The following is a 14,599-nucleotide window of genomic DNA, read 5'->3' on the forward strand; positions in this document are numbered from 1 at the left end:
GATATCTGCCATGTATGGCAGGGAGAATGTAGAGAAAACTGAGGGGAAATGAGAAGTCAGCTGAGGGAATACCCAGACCTTTCTAGTTCTGTGCAAGCAGCACGGTGTCCTGTGTTTTCTGAACTTAGGGAGAAGCATCACCAGATCTGCTGTGTGTGAGATTCAGGCTGAATTCAACCCCGTTTTACTCCTGGCTATTGAGAAGGAGAATCCACTTTGCTTCTGTCTCTCCCCAGGAGCAGGGGGCAAAAGAAAGATGTCAGCCTGCCTTCTTGTCACACTCTGGAAACCCTTCCCACTTCCTTGTCACTCTCCGTCTCCACATGTTATATAAAGCTTTCCTTGTTGTATTAATTTCGATGGAATAAGTGGGCAAAAGGTGTTTACGTAATCCAGTCACTGTCCACCATTAAACCGTTAAACAAAGTTTGGTATACAGAGACTTCAGCCTGCTTAGTACCATGGCAAACACACCATTAAAAATCCTCTTAACCATTTATTAAAGATATGGAGAAGAAGGAAAAAGAGTTAAAGCATTTGAAATGTAAGGTATTAAGTAAGGCTTTCATTTTCACAAAATTTCTTGATCCCTTGCCCTTTAGCTAGAGAAAGTTTTTAGAAGGAAAAACCTCCTTGTTTGACAGTATCTTGGATGATATCAAAGATGATAATAACTGTCCTTTTGGGGAAAAAGAGAAGAAGTTGAGAATAGCTGGAGCTGCTGCTGCTGTTAAAGTCCAATGCCATTTCACCTCAGGTGGTGGTTGGGATTCAGCTACAGCTGGTAGGGGTGTTGTTCTCTCGATACCTCTCTCTGGCCTGGTCTGGACATCCCTCAGGATTAAAATGAAGGTCCAGAGGCCAAGGAGACAATAAGGATAGAAGCCAGGATGGAGAAGCCTATTGCAGCAGCCTCCATCTGTTGTTCTTATATTTTCCCCCCAAGTCTCTTTGTTCAAGGACCCAAAAGGGAAGTGATCGGTGAATAGCCCATTCCGTCATTATTTTGTCTATCAATTAGGCTGGTTTCTGACATGCCAGTTTTGATTCACTGATTTCTGGTTCCACATCTTCTGCACCAAGCATGATTTTAACATAGTCTTTGAACCTATCAGTAGGCCTTTTAGTTTAGACCTTATTCAGTTTTCCCATCTGTTTTGTACCTTTTCCCATCAGCATTTGTGTTTATCGGTTATTGTGACATTTTGTGAACTTTTACATATTTTTACAGTTGAGCTCACAATTAGAGTAAATGTGTAGGCCCAGTTATTACAACACTCCCACCTATTACTGCTTTCTTCAACCTGCAGAGAAATGAGCTGTTTGCAAGTCCAAGTTTCCTTGTACTGCTGCATCCTTCACCTGTTACTAGTTTACCAGCACTGGTAAAAGTGAGAGGGCAGATTGTGAAGAGCTGGACATGCAGGCAGACTATTACCTAAATATGACCAGGGATTATATTACTCCCTCCTCTCTCCGTCTCTACACAGTGGGAAGGAAGTCTGAGTTACATCTTGGCCTTTGTTTTCCTCAGGCAGTGAACTAGCTATGCACTAAGGTGCCTTAGAAATCCAGCAGTGTCAGAGATTGGAGTCAACTTTGCCAAAATTGCAGCTTTTCCTGAAGTGAGCAGGGAGGGAAAATCCTGAAATTTGTGTTAAACACAATTAACTGGAGCCTACAGACAACTGTGTATATTGGATAACAGAGATTAATTGGGAGAGATGGTTGCTGGAGTAGGTGAAATAAGGATCCTCTCTGTTTTGTTGTTGGTTTTTTAACTATTTCCTATTTTGAGGCCTATTTATGAGATGTATATTGGCAAGGCCCCCAGAACTACATTTATAGATTTTGGGGGACACAGAAGCATCAGATGCAAAACGTAACAGCTGAGAAGAAAACCGTGCTTTAATTTGAAAGATATGGTACTGTCAGGCTGCAAAATTATATTCACTCAGGGTGAGGATCCGTTCTTATTTTTGTCCTGGGAGTAAAATATAAATTGTCTTTATTTGTTTTCCTTATAATCTTGATAAAGAGTGTTGAGTAGATTTTGGATTTAGGCTGCTAAAGTGATCATTTTGTAAGGCTGCTGTACTATATTTCATATCAGTGGCTGTTGAACGATATTTTTCACTGAGCTTCTCATTTTCTTTTTGCCTGTTCTGTTTCCAATTTACTCTTCACTAGTTTTTTCTTCTTCCAGCTAAATCAGTATTGAAACACTGACTATGGAACAAGAAATCTAGTTTAAAAACTTCACGTCAATCATTTTCCAATATATAATGTCCTACAGAGTCAGTGGCCTTTTAACGGACAGAAAGGGCCAAATTATCAAAGGCCTCCTCCATGTTAAAAATTTGAATAAATGAAAAAGGGCTCAAGGGCATAAATCAGAGATTTTGTGAGCACTGAGGGTTGCACTCACCAAGATTGTGGGCTCATTTTTGGACATGGCATTCTGAAAATGTTACCTTAAGTGACAGCTAAGGACTAAATTTTCACTGCAATAGACTATTCAGTTCTCATTCCACTCAGAAAATTCATGTATAAATTATACGTGCCAACAAATGGCTCTGTATCTATACTTTAGGTGGATGATGCAATTATTTTTTAAAAGTTGGCCCTTAACAGTTGCTAATGGTTTAAAATAGCAACTTCAACTCTGACCATGGACTAAAATGGGCCGGCAAACGTGACACGGATGTTTGCATCACTGTGGTCTCTTTGAACTACATCTCCCAACTCCTTCTGCCGCTGGGCTCCCACTGGCTGGCGTGTCACTGACATCATGTGTTTTGGCTTTGGCAGGTCACATGTTTCTCAGGGTCTCCTTTGTTTTGAGTTGAGCTGGAGCTAGAAAGAGCACAGACCTTAAAAAAAAAAAAGGCAGAGCAAGAACACAAGCAGCCCTTCTTCCCAGCACAGCAAATCTGCAGGAGTCAGGACTCAGAGGTAACAGGTCCCCATGTTTAGCTGTAAGTGAATCAAAGCGGCAGTCACCCTGTGTTGCGGGGCTCGGGCTGGGAGACGTGTCAAAGAATACCGGGTTGCTCGCTGCTGGTGGGGACGGGTGTAAAGCAGCTAAGAACAGGAATCGTAGACTTGGTCTGTGATCACAGGCTCTAGTCTGACCTCCTGCCCATCACAGGCCACAAAACCTCACTCACCCACTAGCAGACCCCTAACTAGGGGGACCAGATGTTCTGGTTTTATAGGGACAGTCATGATATTTGGGGCTTTGCCTTGTATAGGTGCCTATTGCTCCCACCCCATCCTGATTTTTCACACTTGCTGTCTGTTCCTCTACACCTAACCCAGCCGATCAGGGCAGAGGCAGCTGGAGGCCAAGCCTGCCTGCCACCTCTGGGCACCAGTAACGTCCCCCCACCCAGATGGGTATTAAGCGATCTGGGGTGTCTCTCCTTCCTCTCCCCCTCTCGCCCTGCCATGTCCCCTGCCCAGGCACCGAGCGATCCCCAGCCTGCAGCCGGAGGGATGGGGACCGGCCGGCCGCAGACACCGATGCCCTCTTGGCCGGGTGCGCACCCCTCCCCCGTGTGCGGGTTGTGTCAGTCGCGGCGGGACAGCGGCCGCGGCCGTTAACTGTAATCTCCCCGGAGGGAGCCTGTCACGGGGGTGACCCCTTCCCTGGGGGGGTATGCTGCCCCCCCATCCCATTAACCCTTCCGGGGCCGGCCAGGGCACTGCAGGCAGGGCCTAGCGGGGGCAGTAACGTCCTCCCTCACTTCCCCCGCGGTGGTGTTTGCGGACTGGGACGAACCACAACGGACTGGAGAAGGGGGGGGGTGGCGCACGCGGCTGAGCTGCTCCCGCCTCCCGGCTATTTCGTAATTTAGAGTCTTCCTCCTCCTCATCTTAATAACAACGGTGTTGGAGGGCGGAAGTCAAAGATAGTGGTGATTGGATCAAAAGGGAGCAGGAGGCGGGACTTCGTTGGCAGCTGCCTCAGTCTGATTGGGCAGAAATATTCTGGAGGGTGGGGGCTTGTCGCTACGGCCGCCTCGGGTGAAGGTGAGCTGGAGGGCGTGCGCATGCGCACGCGGCAGCCGTTGAGGAAGCCCGTTGTATTAACGCGCATGCGCACACCTTGCGGCTGTGGGTGGCCTGTGGAGGTCGGTCCCGGTTGGTCATTAATATTTCTCGGGCGTTCGTTCCTTCCTCCCTCCCTTCACCCACTTTGTTCGCCCCCGATCACTGAGTCAGTGCGTGCGGCCCGGCCGGTGCAGGCCACATCAGGAAGTGCCAGGCTCGGCTTGAGTGCGCGCCCGCCCTGCCGCTGGCCTCGGTCTGGCTGGCTCCGCCGGGGCGGGGCGGGATGGTCAGGGTCACGTCACGTCATGTCATGTCACGCTGTCGCTCGGACTGGAGTTTGGACGTGGCCGCAGGCAGCTCGTGTGGCCGGATCAGACTCGGACCCTAGACGCGTTGCACCGTCGGGCACGTCGCGGGTGCGCACGCCACGTACACGTACACTGACTGGGGCCCGGCTCAGGGAGCGCTGCTTCGATCACCAGGTCACAGGCCGCTTGCTGTGGGGTCTGGACATCATCTCAAACGGGCCCCTTTTGTGTCGTCCCCCCTCGTGGCCCCGGCCAGTGGCACTCACAGCGCGTGGGGCTGGCAGCGCCGTTGTGTAGTGATTGGAGTTCACAGATTGCTGGTTCATTAGCTCGATCGATGTAAATGCTTGTTTAGAAGCTCCACAGAGTTTTCTTTTAACCTGGAACAAATGTTTTGGAGCATCTAGGCTATCCTGTACAGTCGTTTGTCACTTAGGTGGGTTAATTGGCAATCAACTCCAGTTACAAGGTAACAAAATACATAGAAGCCGCCCAGCTCAGGGTGTCCCTGTCCAGCCACCACTGCAGGTGGTGAGAATCATCGCAGGTGGGATTGTGATCACTGTCTAAGGGGTATATCAGTACAGCGATGTCATTGTAAGAGCGCTTGTGTAGCAGCGTTATGTGGTCGGGAGAGAGCAGCAGGAGCTATGTGGGTGGGAGATGCTCTCCCGCCAACAAAGCGCTGTCCACACAATTGCTTATACTGGCAAAATTTATGTCACTAGAGAGAGATTTTTTTACACCCCTGAATGACAAAAATTATGCCAGGATAAGAAGTGCTACTGCAGTCAAGGCCTAAGTCTGAGGCCTTGTGTTCACTAGGGAGACTTTGTAACCAGTTTAAAAAAAAGTTCAATTAAAGTTGATTAAAGGGAGTACAAGTCTGACTCTCTTTTACAGAACAGAGTCTCCCCTGTGTAGACAGACCCTGAATTGCACGTTAAGCTGAAGTAGTTTTGAAATGCATTTGTTAGGTCTGAACTGCCATTTAAACCATTTTAAAAACATGCACCTGCACCTAAGGCTAAAAAAAGGTTGTTTAAAAAATGTGTAGTATAGACAAGTCCAAAGTAGGATTAAATTAGTGTTAGAGTGGGATAAAGTGGCACTGCTTCTCCAAGCACTTAAATACTTCCTGTCTCACACTGACAGTCCTAGATAATTCCAAATCAAAGAGATTAGAAATATAGCAGGAGGGATCACTTAGTTGACAGTGAGACAGCAACATAAATGTCTTTTTAATATATATTATTTCTATTGCAAATAATGTAGAGACTGGTAATTTATGCACTGGGAAAAGTAGTACCAAGCTTCTGTTTTTTATATTCATACTGAAAGTACATATAGTAAACAATTTAAGAGTATATTTGCCTGAGCCTGGGAATATTGCCATATGGGCTTAAAACCAGGACATGCTCCCATTGACCATAGTAGGCCTTTATGTTGCAACCTTTTGTAGCATCTTTTGACATTTCACTTTTTTGTGTGTGTGGGGAACAACAAACAGCCTTGGAATCTTTTTGGATTGTAACTGTGCTAATATGCAGTTAGCCCTCAGGACACAAAGTATAAATAGAATCCTTCTAACAATACCTGATGAAATAGCACACCTGTTTCAGGAAATACATTTATAACATATGCAGAATCTATATTTAAATAAAATTAGGGCTGTGATGCAATCAGACAAAAGCCAGTAACTCAAACTCCACCCTTGACTCAAGTGGCTGAAAACAGGAAAAAGTCAACAGTGTAAAATGAGGACAGTATCAGCCTTCAGTTTCCTGGCTTTTGTCCATTGTTTTTACAACCTTAATGTTTTTACCATGCATCTTTTTTGTATTTCTTTGTTTTTATGGGATCTTTTTAACAAAGAAATATTCAAGCATATAAACATATGTATAAAACCAATCTTGCCATTGTTACACACTCAAAACTCCCACTGATTTCAATTAAATCTGATATAAGGAAATCCCATTGAACTAAGACATTAGGAGTCGTCTTAGTGTACTGCGCGTCAGTTCTTCAGTTACAGATTTCAAGAACACGCAAGACCTGAATTTCTACTGTAAAATAATAAGCAGCAAAAAACTCTTTAAAAAACCGTGAAACTTTTTAGACCTTCTTATGTCACAAAAAAAACATTTTTCTGCCTGTTGTACATCATTTTTTTTTTAAATAGAGTGGACAAAAGTTAGGGAATATACTGTAGGGAGCAATCCTATTTTGGTCAGAAGGATAGACTAGGTGAATGGTCTTTTCTGTCTTTGATTTATGAAGTCCAACAACGTGGAATAAAGCACATCCACTGGATGTGTTTATTAAAATCATCATTAAAATAATTTGCCAGAATAAGAATTAAAATGCAGTTGTTAGGCTTCAGAGTAAACAATGGTGATTTTATTATTTATTTGTATTACAGTAGAGGCTCACCCAAGATCGTTGCACTAGATGCTATACAAACATAGAGGCTTTGTCTTGATTAGGATTAAAGATGTGTTGTTAGAAGAGGTTAGGTGACAGGTACTCCTACACACATTCCAAAACTCCTAAAGTGCATACAGATTAAGAAAATGGTGTGGTAGGGGGGTTGTTTGTTTTTACCATGTGTTAGCTAACATGGTAAAAAAACCTGTTTTCCTGGTGAAGACAAGGCCGCAGGCCAAGTTTACATTAGAAACTTTTGCCAATGTAGTGATGTTAATAGGGGTTTGATTTTTTTTCTTATGACATTTCTGTGCTGGCAAAAACCCTAGTGCAGATACAGTTATGCTGGCATAAAAGTACTTTTGCCCATATATCCTGTTTTGCTCAGGGAACCAAAATAAGCTATTCTGACAAAAGCAATTTTTGCCAGCACAAGCTGCATGTACACTAGATGGGTTTGCCAGTAGAGGTATGCTGACAAGAGCCTTTGATTAATTTGGGGTGCAGATTACAGAAATCACTAATAACAGATGGCTATTTACTCAGATGGCTATTTAAAATTATTATTAATTATGAGATTGATGGGCCACACATAGAAACTTGAATTATCCAAATAAATCCAAGTATAAGCATTAATGCACAGAAAACACACATAAAGAATAAAGCAGTCCCTGATGACATACTGACAACATCATAGAAACGGATGAAGATAGAAAAAATAGTCAGTGCAGAACATCAGAAGTGGGATGAAATGCTCCCGGCTTCCACCATCTGGTCGTCCCAATGTACACACCAGGGGCTGGGTATACACCTTATTTTATACTCCTTTTCCCTGAGCACCCACACATGTCCAGGGACCATATTTAGATTCTTTGTTTTCCATTCTACAATTCAGGTAGGGTTATCCAGAAAACCGTAAGTGGGGTTCTGAGTATTGACACAAGCTATGAGCCTCAGTATTTTTCCTAATGCATCAGTGCAGTTAACTTAATTATTATACATGCTAAAAGTCCGCTACAAATGTTATTCCAGACAGATTTTTGTTCTTTTGCTGTTTACTTATTTATTACAAGTTGCATATTGCAAAAGCCTCCTATAACCCAAACCAAACACTCAAGCTAACTTCTGTCAACTGCTTATGTTCGCAGCTAGGCCTCACTAGACCTAATGCTTATAGCAAAGCCTATTTCAAAGAATTCTTTATAGTGTGTTTTTCCTACTTGTATAATAGCTTTTATTAAGCATCCTAGTTTATTTTAATATGTGAATAATAATACAGAAACTCCTAAACAAGGGTTTCCAAGATCAGGTTGGGCTCAATAGTCAGCCTGGCAAACCTTTTATAATGTCGATTTGGCCTTAGCACCTGTCTACACATGGGCCAAGTCTACACTACAAAATTTTGCCTGCACAGTTTATGTCAGAATGTGAAAAAATCACCCCCCTAACTGACATAGCTATGCTGGTAAACAAAAAAACCCCCACAACACAACCATGTAGATGCAGTTTATCCTGCAAAAGAATCTTCAGTTGGTGTAGCTTATGTAATATGTGAGGGGGGCAGGGTATATATAGCCATAGACACTACAGCAACAAACAGGTTCTTCTATTGACCTAATCCTGTCTACTCTGGGGCTTAGGTTGGCTTGACTAGGGTGCGGATTTTTCATAACCCTGAGCAACTTAGGTCAACCTATATTTCTAGTGTAGACCAGCCCTAATACCACTTCCCTGAACAACATTAGCTGTGCTGACAGAAGTACTCTTCTGTCAGCATAATTCGGTTTACACTGGGCCGGGGGTTTTGCTAGCGTAGCTATATTGGCTAGGGGTTATGATTTTTTTACACTCCTATCCAACATAACTATGCTGGTGTACATTTGTAGGCCTAGCCCATGGAGTTATTCAGGACCAACTGTTAATGCCATGTATATCATACCCCTTAGACAGCACAGACTTTAACGTGTTAATGTGAAATCGAAGCTTATAGGGGAGCTGTATGAGATGATCACTGCCCCAAAGAGTTTAGATGAATGGGGAAATTCACATCTCTATAATCTATTGTTTCAGGTTGTCTGCAGACTCAGGAAGAGAGAAGCACAGTGGTTCACATGCAAAAAGTTTTCTTCACAACTGTAAGGCTAAACATTTACAGTATTTATTTTTATAGAAAATAATAGGGCCACCTGAAAAATGCCAGATACAACTATGATTGGTAGTATATGAATACCAAAGATGAATAGATAAAACAAGTTGGAACACCTTTTTGCTTTTTTCAGTTCATTTTTAGCTCAGTTTAATTAAAACGTTTTTATTATGAAGTAGCTGCTTTTTTTTCAAGGTTTTAGGTCCCCTTGTACAATACAAGTAATTAAAATGATGTTAGGGAGCAATTTTCTTGCTAAATTTAATTGCTTAAATTCAAACTTACTTAATTACAGAAGCACAAAAGGTATGTCACATCTGTCAACTTTTCCTTTCATAAAATTTTAAGCATATCCAAACTGGGTAAAAATTGGTTTAAAAAAATTAATTTACTACACAAATCATATACATCAAAGCAGTGTTTTACAGGTGAGTTATAGTGCACTTCACAGTAGGGGATTATAAAAGTGACATGAATGGCTGGAACAGAGAAAATGTATTACTCTGATTCTCCAGTGAACTCTGCATGGTTCAGAGGTCTGCCTACACATAGCTCATTGCAGGATCGGGGTCTAAATATTAAAGTAACTTCAGAACTTGCCAATGGAAAAATTTGATAGTTCTTTTTGATTCAATAAATGAACATACCTTTTTTGTGCTGATTTAGGTTGCCAAACCTTACTCATGCAAGTCATACTTATTCTCACTAGTCCAATTACTTCAGTGTGACTTTCCATGTAAATAAAGATTTACAGAAGGTCTGGCCGTTTTCTTCTATGTATTACGACATTTTGGAGATGTGGGGGCTGCTCAGAAACTTTACTCTTTGGGGAATTTTTAATTTATCTCTCTTTTGCTTTATTTAAATTTGTTGCAGAGAACCTGAAACTCAACACTTATGGCTTGCCTACATATGGAGCTATTCAGGAATAGCTTTAAGAGCTATTCAGGAATAGTCTGATCACTCATAAGCCATGTCTACACTACAGGCGCTACAACAATGGAAGGGCTTTTTTCTGTCACTGCAGTTAGTCCATTTCTCTGAGCAGCGATAGCTAGGTCTGTGGACCTCGCTGCATCTACACTGAGGGTTAGATCTGCTTAACTTCAGCACTCAGATGTGTGAATTTTTCACATCCCTCAATGCGTAGTTAGGTCAATCTAAATTTTAAATGTAGACGTAGGTTTATTCAGGAACAATAGTGCTTTGTTCTTGTTTAAATTAATCCACTCTGAATCCAGTAACATGGATTTAGTCAAGAACAGCTGTTGCACTTCACGTTCACACCCTAATTTACCCATGTTAGCTTCAAGTGTAGACAAGCCCTAGGGCTCCCCCCACACTAGTGTTAACACTGATGCAACTGAATGGGTGGTAGCAATGGGAGTATTTTTCTAATATTACCTAAACAAGGTAATAGAAGACACAGTAAGTATAAATTCTATAAACTAATTCCTGATCCCATTGCAGTTAATGGAAATCTAGCTTTTTAGTCAGCAGGACAAGATCTTTAAAAGCAGTGAATTCTACTATTTGTTTGTTGTACTTTTCTTTTCTCCCTAATTTCTTCTCCCCTTTGGTATCTTTTGTGGATATTCTTTGTTAGTCTTTGCTCACAAGAGCTACCAGTCTTCTTTCATTTCTTTAAAGTACCATGCACTTCTATGAAGCTGTATTTTATTATTTATCACATTTTTATTATTTTACTAATGATTACTGACTTTGTTCTCATCTCTGTACAAAATTTAGAAGAGACACATTCCCTTCCTCAAGGATCTTACAGTCTAGGTATATGGCTTGAAAACACAATGCCCCTTATAAAGTGATTAACAAGTATTGTGAATTGCACTATATATTGCATGCTAAAACTTAAATTTGTCAAATAATTTAATAAGTACCAAATCCTGTTTTCTTTACTTATGTGAATAATCCTATTGAAATCAATAAAATTGCTTACAGGAATAAGATTAACAGAATTTTGCCTGTTAGGCTATACACTAAGGACCTGATTTTGTTTAAATGCTGGTTTTATCAGGGTATAAATCCACTAACTTCATTGAAGTTACTTCTGATTTACATCAGTTATATCAAAATTAGGCCTTTGTGGTTTATATTCTCACAGTTGCACTTTCCTTTTTTACTGCTGATGTAAATCCCAATTCTGCCACACTTTCTCATTCTGAGTAACCTGAATTTTCTCTACAATCAATCCCAATGTGAGTAAAGGTGGCAAGGTTAGATCTTCAATATAAGAACAACCATACGGGGTTAGACAAATGGTCCATCTAGCACAGTATGCTGTCTTCCGACAGTGGCTGGTGCCAGATGCTTCAGAAAGAATGAACAGAACATGGCAGTTTATTAAGTGATCCATCCCCTGTCATCCAATCCCGGCTTCTGGCAATCAGAGATTTAGAGACACCCAGAGCACAGGGTTGGGTCCCTGACTATCTTGGCTAATAGCCATTGATGGACCTATCGTTCATGAACGTATCTTGAATCTAGTTATACTTTTAACCTTCACAACAGCCCCATAATATTCCACAATTGACTGTGCATTGTTTGAAGAAGTACCTCCTTTTTATTGAAACCTGTTGCCTATTAATTTCGTTGGGTAACCCCCGATTCTTGTGTTATGTGAAGAGGTAAATAAAACATACTTTCTCCACACCATTCGTAATTTTATAGACCTCTATCATATTTTCCCTTAGTCCTCTCTTTTCTGAGATGAACACTCCAATCTTTTTAATGGAACTGTTCCATATCCCTAATTATTTTTGTTGCCTTTCTCTGTAATTTTTACAGTTCTAATATATCTTTTTTGAGATGGGACAACCAGAACTGCATGCAGTATTCAAAATGTGGCCATACCGTGGATTTATATAGTGGCATTATTGTATTTTCTATCTTATTTTCTATCCCTTTTCTAATGATTCCTAATATTCTCTTAGCTTTTTTGACTGCTGCTGCACTTTGAGCAGATTCTTTTCAGAGAACTATCCACAGTGACTCCGAGATCTCTTTCTTGAGTGGTAACAGCTAATTTAAACCCCATCATTTTGTAAGTATAGTTGGGATTATGTTTTCCAATGCACATTACTTTTCATTTATCAACATTCAATTTCATCTGACATTTGGTTACCCAGGTATGCAGTGTAGTTGTAGCCATATCAGTCCCAGGGTGTTAGAGAGACAAGTGAGTGAGGTCATATATTTTATTGGACCAACTTCTGTTGTTGAGAGAGACAAGCTTTCAGGGCACACAGAATTCTTCTTCAGGTCTGGGAAAGGTACTCCAAGCTCACAATTAAGGGCTGGTCTACATTACAGAATCTTTTCGACAAAAGTCAGTTTTTGTCAAGAAAACTGTGGTGGTGTATACACTGAAATGCTCCTCTCACTGATGTAACTCCCTGCTATGCCAACATCATAAAACCACCTCAACAAGAGGTGTAGGGCTTATGTTGGTGTATTTAGGGTTCTTTACATTGGTTATTGGCTCTTATTCTTGTCAATTTTACAGCTCCATTGGAATCGTGAAATTGACAAGAAAGCCAGGGAGCTAGAGTCCAGCTGCCTCCCACTCTCAGCTGGGACTGGGGCGAAAAGCCATGGTGGCTAGAACCTGCAAGAAACCCCAGGTGGCTTCTTCCGGCTGGGAGCGGGGATGGGAGAAGCCCCGGGCAACTTCCCTTGGCTCTTGGCTGGGAACGAGGAGGGGAGAAGCCCTGGTCGGCTTCTTCCCCAGCTCCCGGCAAGGAACTGGGGTGGGCAGATGAGAGACTGGGCTCTCAGCTCTCCACATTTCACCTCTTAGGATGCACACCACCGACCCAAGGAGAGGAGTGTGGACATCACATCAGTCACTGCAGTAATAAATGTGGTGGCTGTAGGTTGACCTAACATAGGCTGACTTATCTTTGTAGTGTAGACAAGTCCTAAATGCAGGACAGATTATTTAGCTTAAGTATTTAGCACATATTGTAAGGGACCATTCACAGTAGAGTGGCCTGTTAACACCTCTGTAGTCATAGAACATAAAGAGAGGGTTAGTGGGTTACAGATTGTTGTAATAAACCATAAATCCTGTGTCCAGTTACCCAGTCACCCAGTTTTTTAGATCCCTTTGTAACTCTTCGCAGTCCGCTTTGGATTTAACTATCTAGAGTAATTTTGTATTGTCTGCAAACTTTGCCACTGCAAATGTTTACCCCCTTGTCCTGATCATTTATGAATATGTTGAAAAGCACTGGTCCCAGTACAGATCCCTGGGGGACCCCACAATTTCTCCCACTCCCCTGTGAAAACCGACCATTTATTCCAATGTTTTGTTTTCCATCTTTTAACCAGTTACTAATATATGAGAAAATCTTCCCTCTTATTCCATAACTGTTTACTTTGCTTAAGAGCCTTTGGTGAGTGACTTCGTCAAAGGCTTTCTGAAGTTTCAATACACTATACCAACTGGATCACCCTTATCTACATGTTTGTTGAACCCCTCAAAGAATTCTAATAGGTTGGTGAGGCATGATTTCTTTACAGAAGTCATGTTGACTCCTCCCCAACAAATCATGTTCATCTATTCGTCTGATAATTCTGTTTTTTTATCAGTTTGTCTGGTACTGAAGTTAGGCTTGTTGATTTAAGCAATATGTTACATACCACAGTTAGTAGTTATGCAGTTTCGTATTTGAGTTCCTTAAAAAGCAGTAGAACTGGTGAGTTTAAGGCCGTGCATACATTAGAAAGTGTTATCGATGCAGGTTACAGCGATGATCAAAAATGCTTGTGCCTGTCCACACAGCACTCGTGTTGCTGAACCGCGTCCATTAACAGTGTGAGTAGTGCACTGTGGGCAGCTATCCCACTGTGCAATTTGCCACCTTGTGCTGCTAGGAGTTGTGGGAAGGCGGAGAAGATTGCAGTGCACTATGGGTGTGAGCTCAACGTCCCATGATACAGTGATTTCCATCCCCTCATTCCATGGGTTTCTGAGTGCATTTCGCAGCATTGTTCAATGGCCCCAGTTGCCTGAGTGCCCACCATCTCTATCTGAAAGGACGGATCCTGCACTGCTCTCCACTGTTGTCAGTGTTCTGAACACATTATGGCTGTTTATGCAATATATCATGAGCTCCCAAATGGAACAGGAATCCGAGGCACCTGACCTGCTGTGTGCCATGCAAACAAACAACACCAGATTTCTGTTTGCATTCATGGAGCATCTGCACACAGTGCGTCGCCCCTTTAGAGCGCGTGAAATAAACACTAAGTGGTGGGATCGCATCACTGTGCAGGTCTGGGATGACGAGCAGTGGCTGCAGATCTTTCGAATGCACAAAGCCACCTTCATGAAACTCTGTGCAGAGCTCATCCCTGCCCTGTGGTGCAAGGACAGCAGAATGAGAGCTGCCCTCTTGGTGGAGAAGCGCATGGTAATTGCCCTGCGGAAGCTGGCAACTCCAGACTGCTACCGATCGGTTGTTAATCAGTTTGGAGTTAGGAATCCCATCGTTGGAACTCTGTTGTCACAAGTGTGCAGGGCCCTTAATCATATTCTGCTACGAAGGACGGTGAGTCTTGGAAATGAATGTAAAATAGTGGATAGCTTCGCAGCGATGGGATTCCTTAACTATGGTGGGGCGATTGATGGCACACATAT

At 42.3% G+C, this 14,599-nt stretch overlaps 1 protein-coding gene across 5 annotated transcripts in view; it reads left to right on the plus strand.

The window, feature by feature from the left end:
* The first annotated feature begins 2,857 nt into the window (after window positions 1-2,857).
* The window catches only part of KLHL24 (kelch like family member 24), a 34,949-nt gene continuing 23,207 nt past the window's right edge, over window positions 2,858-14,599 (plus strand). The window contains exons 1-2 of one of the 5 annotated variants that reach the window (XM_067538876.1): window positions 2,859-2,955; window positions 8,862-8,926. The gene's annotated coding sequence lies outside the window, so the exon portion shown is untranslated. The other 4 variants (XM_067538877.1, XM_067538879.1, XM_067538880.1 and 1 more) reach the window with 4 other exon arrangements.

Source organism: Emydura macquarii, unplaced genomic scaffold, assembly GCF_026122565.2.
Source record: "Emydura macquarii macquarii isolate MOO-44397 ecotype Brisbane River unplaced genomic scaffold, CSIRO-AGI_Emac_v2 contig_499, whole genome shotgun sequence".
Classification (NCBI taxonomy): Eukaryota; Metazoa; Chordata; order Testudines; family Chelidae; genus Emydura; species Emydura macquarii.